At 37.2% G+C, this 7,068-nt stretch overlaps 1 pseudogene; it reads left to right on the forward strand.

The window, feature by feature from the left end:
• Positions 1-1,665: 1,665 nt before the first annotated feature.
• Positions 1,666-1,784, forward strand: LOC112470887 (annotated as a pseudogene).
• The last annotated feature ends 5,284 nt before the right edge of the window (positions 1,785-7,068 follow it).

Raw genomic sequence — 7,068 nt, forward strand, 5'->3', positions numbered from 1 at the left:
GGCAGTTAGATTGTGCAGGTGGCCCAGCACAGCCGCAGGCAAGAGGGGGAGGGGCACGCTTTAAACAACCTAAGGAAAATCAGTTTAATGGCTGTGAGGCTTAAAATAAAATAAGAAAAATAAAATAAAATAAAATAAGACTCATGAATATTCTTATATAATTGTGTTGAAGTCTGCTGGCTGACCCAAGTTATTCATTTTCTTCTTAGGGTTATAGAATATTTACCAGGGCACTTGGTCATGCTGAATGAGGACTCTCTATTGTTCTGCAATATGTTGAGATTCCTAACTCCACCTCTATACTTCAGCAAATATACTGAGAATTTTTACTAATATACTCCAAAATGGACAGAATTAATCCAAGTGGCTGTCTTCATTTTTTTCTTTTCTGACTAGAAGATTGGAAATATACTTGGTAGAAAAGTGTGAAATGTGAAAAGTGATAAATGCTGAATTGGTGGATAGCTCTGAAGCCTGAAGGTACCCTCCATGGGTACACTTACTGGGTAGGACCTGAAACCATATAACTGAGAAGAAAACATAGTTGGTAAGCTGCTTGACATGGGTCTTGGTGATGATTTTTTTGGACTTGACATCAAAAGCAAAGGTAACAAAAGCAAAAATAAACAAATGAGACTATATCAAACTAAAAAGCTTCTGTATGGCCAAGGAAATCATCAACAAAATTAAAAGGCAATCTACCAAATGGGAGAAAATACTTAAAAATCATATCTGATAAGGGGTTAATACCATAATACATAAAGAACTTATACAACTCAATAGCAAAAAAAAAATCCAAAAATCTGGTAAAAAAAATAAGTAAAATATCTGAATAAACATTTCTCCAAAAAAGACATACAGGTGGCCAACAGGTACATAAAAAGGTGCTCAACATAACTAATCATCAGGGAAAGGCAAATTAAAACCCCAACGCGATGTCACCTCACACCTGCTAGAATGGCTATTATCAAGAAAACAAGAAATAAGTTTTGGCAAGGATGTGGAAAAGGGGACAGTTGTGAACAGTAGGTAGAAATGTAAATTAATGGAAAAGAGTATGGAGATTCCTCAAAAAATTAAAAATGGAATTACCATATCATCTAGCAATTCCACTTCTGGCTATTTATTAGAAGAAAACAAAAATACTAACTCAAAAAGATATCTACACCCCTATGTTCATTCCAGCATTATTCACAATAGCGAAGACATGGTAGCAACCTAAGTGTCCATCAATGGATGAATGGGTAAAGAAAATGTGATATATATAAATATGTATATATATATGTATATATATACGTATATATATGCATATACATACGTATATATATACATATATATACACATATATATACACACACATACACACATACATACATAAAAAAATGAAATCTTAATATACGTGACAACATGGATGGACCTTGTGGGCATTATGCTAACTGAAGTAAGTCAGGCAAAGACAAATACTATGTTATCTTACTTATATGCAGAATTAAAAAACTGATCTTATAGATGCAGAGAATATATTGGGTTGCCAGAGGCCAGGGTTGGGGTTTGGTAAAATGAATGAGGGTGGTCAAAAGGTACAAAATTCCAGTTATAAAATAATTAAGTCATGGGGCTGTAATGTATAGCATGGTGACTATAGTTAATAATACTGTATTCAAAGTCTACAGCCATGCCACCCTGAACAAGCCTAATCCTGTCTGATCTCAGAAGCTAAGCAGGGTTGGGCCTGGTTAGTACTTGGATGGGAGACCACCTAGGAAGACCAGGTGCCATAGGCATAAAAAATAAGGGATTGTAAACTGACAAGACCCTTGCAATCTGTGAGGTCAACCAAGGGTCGCCTCACCTAAAAAAATAAAAATAATAATAATAATAATACTGTATTCCACATTTGAAAGTTGCTAAGAGAGTAGTCTTAAAAGTTCTAAACACTAGAAAAAAATTATAACTGTATGAGGACGAATGTTAACTAGACTTATTGTTGTGATCACTTTGCAATATATACAAATATTGAATCATTATTTTGTACACATAAAACTAATACAATGTTACATGTCAATTCTAAAAAATGCCAAATTGGTGGGTAGCTCTGAAGCTTGAGTGTACCTCTTCATAAGGGATAGAACCACCCTCTCTGGTTGAGGGAAACGGTATGAAGAAACAATACAGAATATTCTTAAAACCTTCTAAGTGAGAACAGAGCCCTGATATTCTAACAAGACTGTATATCCTCCTCAGCTGACCTCTCACTCTGCCACTTCCCCATCCAGCCATGCCCGCTGGTTACCAGACTACCAAACATAAAAAGAGGTCACAAAACACCCAGCCCTCAAACAAACAGCTCATCAGGGAAATCCAGTTGGTGTCAGATACAATGGGTGGGAAATCAAGAAGTCATCCATACCTTGTCAGGACAAAAGAAGTTTTAAAGGGAGCTAGTCGGGCAAGGATACAATGAAACCTATACGAACACACTACAATTACTCTCCCCCTCTTTCCCAAAGGTAAAAGGGAAGAGAGAATGCAAAATACAAAGAACCAAACCTAGAATAAAGTATAGTCCAAGGATCAAAAAGATATCCCACAAGAGCTTCATACTTTACAATATATAAACAAGAGCTCAAATAAATGTACTAAAAACAGTATGAGATGAAAGGAAAACAGCAGACCTAAGGAAACAAATTGAAGACAAAAGCTACCCCATTACAAAGCTAATCAACAATTAAGAAATGACAATGCTTAAAAAGGATGTAGAGAGGCAAAAGCAGAGGCAAAAAGAATGATAGTAGGTTGGGTTAGAATGGCAATGGTAGGATTCTGGATAGGATCGTGAAACCAACAGAAAGGACATTATAGAAAAACTGGTGAAAAAATTCTAATAAGATCTTTAGTTAATAGTAGTGCACTGATGTTAAATTCTTGGATATCATAGTTATATAAAACGTTAATATTAGGGAAACCTGGGTGAGAAGTATATGAAAACTATACTACTTTCACCACTTTTCCATAAATATAATGTTAATTCAAAATAAAAAGTTTTTTATAAAAGGAGAGCCACATGGATGTGATGATGTACTGAATGTAGGGTATAGAGAGGCAGTCAAGATTGACTCAAAGGTTCTTTCCTGAGCAAATGAAATCAGAATCTCTGGGGCAGGACCTAGGCAATGGTATTTTAATTTTTAAATAGCTCAGGTGGAGAATTCCTCGTCTCCCTTCTTCCCTCAGATGAGGTACCACCGATTAGCCCATTTAACCTTGGTACACTCCTGTGCAGTGGGTATTTTTTAAATTTCCATTTTACAGATAAGGAAACCAAGGATTCCAAAGGTTAAATGATCAGGTGGTAGACAGTCAAACAGCCAGTAAATGACACTATGATTCACAGCTTCTGATACAAAATTCATTCTTCAGCTGGTGAGTAAAAACCAAGCATAGAGGTGTGGCCTGTGGTTGTGCCCCTCACTGGCTGGAGAGGGTCCCAAGCACAGCAGAAAAGCTCCAGCCTCACTCAGAGTAGGTCAGGAAAATCTCGCAGCCCAGAGCATGGTGGAAGCACCTCTTCATAGTCTCCTAAGGTTGCCTTTCACTCTGTGTGAAGTTTGCCACTTGTAGGCACTTGGAAGTGTCACTTTCCCTTGGTCCCCTCCCCCGTCTTTTCTAACCCATTCCTCCAGAACTGAGGTTTCATCCTGCTTGTTCCTCTCCTCACCAGTCATTTTGCCCCAGATCCTCACATCCTTTAAAGTGGAGACCCTACGAAGTGTACAACTGATCCTTGAACAACTTGAGTTTGAACTGAGTAATATAGCATCTTTTTTTCAATAGTGGAGTAATACTCCATTATCTATCTATCTATCTATCTATCTATCTATCTATCTATCTATCTCTATCTATCTATCTATCTATCTATCTCACATCTTCTTTATCCATTTATCTGTCGACAAATACTTAGGTTGTGTAGTGTAAATAATGCTACAATGGACATAGGGATACATATCTCTTTTAAATTAATGTTTTCATGTTCTTCAAATAAATACTCAGAAAAAGAATTGCTGAATCATATGGTAGTACTATTAATTTTTTGAGGAACCTCTATACTCTTTTCCATAGTGGCTGCACCAGTTTACAGTCCCACCAGTAGCGAACAAATGTTCCCTTTCTCCATGTTCTAATACTCGTTATTTTTTGTCTTTTTGATAATGACCATTCTAACAGATGTGAGGTGATATTTCATTGTGGTTTTGATTTGCATTTCTCTGAAGATTAATGATGTTGAGTATATTTTTATGTATCTCTTGGCTACTTGTATGTCTTGCAAAAATGTCTACTCAGATACTCCATCCATTTTTTAGTCAAGTTGTTTGCTTTTTTGTGATTGAGTTGTATGAGTTCTTTATATATTTTTGTATATTAACCTCTTATTGGAAGTATCTTTTACGAAAATATTCTCCCATTCAGTTGGTTGCCTTTTTGTTTTGTTGATGGCTTTCTTTGCTGCGCAGGAACCTTTTAGTTTGATGTAGTTCCACTTGTTTATATTTGTTTTTGTTTCCCTTGCATTTCTAATCAAATTCACAAAAACACCACTGAGACCAATGTCTAGAAGCTTAGTGCCTATGTTTTTTCTATGTATTTTATTGTTTCAGGTCTTACATTCAAGTCTTTAGTCCATTTTGAGTTAATTTTTGTGTATAGTGTAAGATAGTGGTCTAGTTTCATTCTTTTGCATGTGGTATTTCAGTTTCCCCAACATCTATTATTGAAGAGACTTTTCTTTCTCCATTGTGTGTTCTTGGCTCATCTGTCATAAATTAGTTGTCCGTATGTGTGTTGGTTTATTTCTGGGCTCTCATATCTGTTCCATTTGTCTGTGTGTCTGTTTTACTGCCAATATCATACTGTTTTAATTACTTTGTAGCTTTGTAGTATAGTTTGAAATTGGGGAATGTGATTCTTCTGGCTTAGATTTTTTTTTTCTCAGAATTGCTTTGGTTATTTGGGGTCCTTTGTGGTTGCATGCAAATTTCAGAAATTTTTATCTATTTTTGTGAAAAATGTCATGAAGATTTTCATGGGGATTGCAATGAATCTGTAGATTCCTTTAGACGTGCCATTACTTCTTAATGGTCTTGTTCTCCCATTGCCTTCTCTCTCCCTATGGTCGACTGATGGTCATTGGCACCAATTCAGTGACAATAGCAATCCCTTATTTGGGGTGCAGTGAAGAAAGGAATTTTATTCAGTGCAAGCAGTTCAAGTATGATAAAGCATGGCTGTGGAACAGCACTGCTGTGAGGCAGTCCTGGGTCAACGACCCCTCTCTCGCTACATAGCTCTGCTCTGTACTATTCTAGTCTGCTCTGCCTTGTCTACGCCACTGTGCCTTGCTCTGCTGTCTGCTCTTCTCTGCTCTGGTCTGATGAGAAATTTTCAGTGTGTCAGCTTCAGCCGGGGAACACAGTACTCCATATTTGGTGGAAAGGGAAAGCACACTCTCTGAGCCCACCAGCAGGGAGCTGACATATACAGAGAAGTCTCTACTCTTGGTCCATGATTAGTCCACCCTCATGCATATGAGGACTACAAATCTTCACTGTTTGATTGGTCCAAAAAGCACTGTCCTGATTGGTCAGAATGGAGCCGACCAATGGAGATATAGACGCACAGCTCTGATTGGACAAGGAAAGTCTCAGTCCTATTGGTTGAAACTGCTTTATAAAAGTTGGCTTATTTGGCAGGAACAGAGTGCTGTCAGGCCAGTTCAGTGTGGGAGGTAGGCAGTTCAGTGTGGGAGACAGAAACTTAGTACATGCATCTCCCTGAAACATGGTTTGCATGAAAGCCCTATTTAGACATGGTTGCTAGGCTGTTTTTAATTTTGAGCCCAGTTAGCCACCAGGGATCCATCTCAGCAGGTATCTTCTTTCTCTGGGTGGACATGACTCACTTTAGCAAGGTGGCCAGAGTGATTTTGTTAGGTCAGACTACAAGTTTCCTTTGCTAAATACTCTCAAAATACAAGCCATATCTTTACAAGGGGCAGCAAGGCCCTACATTACCTCTTGGTCCATCTCTCACTTCCTTTTTTTTTTCCTAGTGCTTCTTTTTCCTTTGACATTTTTTAAAAATTAAATTTATTGGGGTGACTTTGGTTAATAAAATTATATAGGTTTCAAGTGTACAGTTCTATAATACATCATCTGTATATTGCATTGTGTGTTCACCACACAAAGTCAAATCTTCCATCACCTTATGTTTAACGCACTTTACCCTTTTCTACCCCCCACTCCTTTAGCGGTCCCTCTGGTAATTAAACTGTTGTTTGTTTCTATGTTTTTATTTGTTTGTCTTATTTGTTGCTTTTATTTTTATATCTCACATTTATTGCTTTTATTTTTATATCTCACATGGTTCCCATTTTTTTGTCTTACTTATCTCGTTTAGCATGATAATCTCCAGATCTATCCATGTTGTCGTAAATGTCAGTATTTCATCTTTTCTTATGGCTGAGAAATATTCCATTGTATATATGCACCACATCTTCTTTATCCAATTGTCTAACAAGGACACTTCAGTTGCTTCCATGTCTTGGCCATCATGAATAATGCTGCAATGAACATATGGGTGCATATACCTTTACAAATAAATTATTTCAAATTTTTTGGATGAATACCTGGAAGAGGGATTGCTGGGTCATATGCTAAGTCTGTTCTCAGTTTCTTGAGGAACCTCCATACTGTTTTCCACAGAGGCTGTACAAACTTAATATTACCACAAGCAGTGTATGAAGTTTCCTTTTTTCCCACAATCTCTCCAACACTTGTTATTACTTGTTTTGTAGATAATAGCCATTCTAACAGGTGGGAGGTGGTATATTGTGGTTTTGATTTACATTTTCTCAATTGCTAGTGATGTTGAGCATCATTTCATATATCTGTTGCCCATTATCCCTCCCTTCTTTCCGACCTCATTTCCCCACATTCATTCTGCCCTCTCACATTGAAATTTACCAGGTATTCTCTAGCCTCAGGGCCTCAGCCAGCTACTTCCCCTGATGTC

Source organism: Pteropus alecto, unplaced genomic scaffold, assembly GCF_000325575.1.
Source record: "Pteropus alecto unplaced genomic scaffold, ASM32557v1 scaffold199, whole genome shotgun sequence".
In the NCBI taxonomy this organism is placed as follows: Eukaryota; Metazoa; Chordata; class Mammalia; order Chiroptera; family Pteropodidae; genus Pteropus; species Pteropus alecto.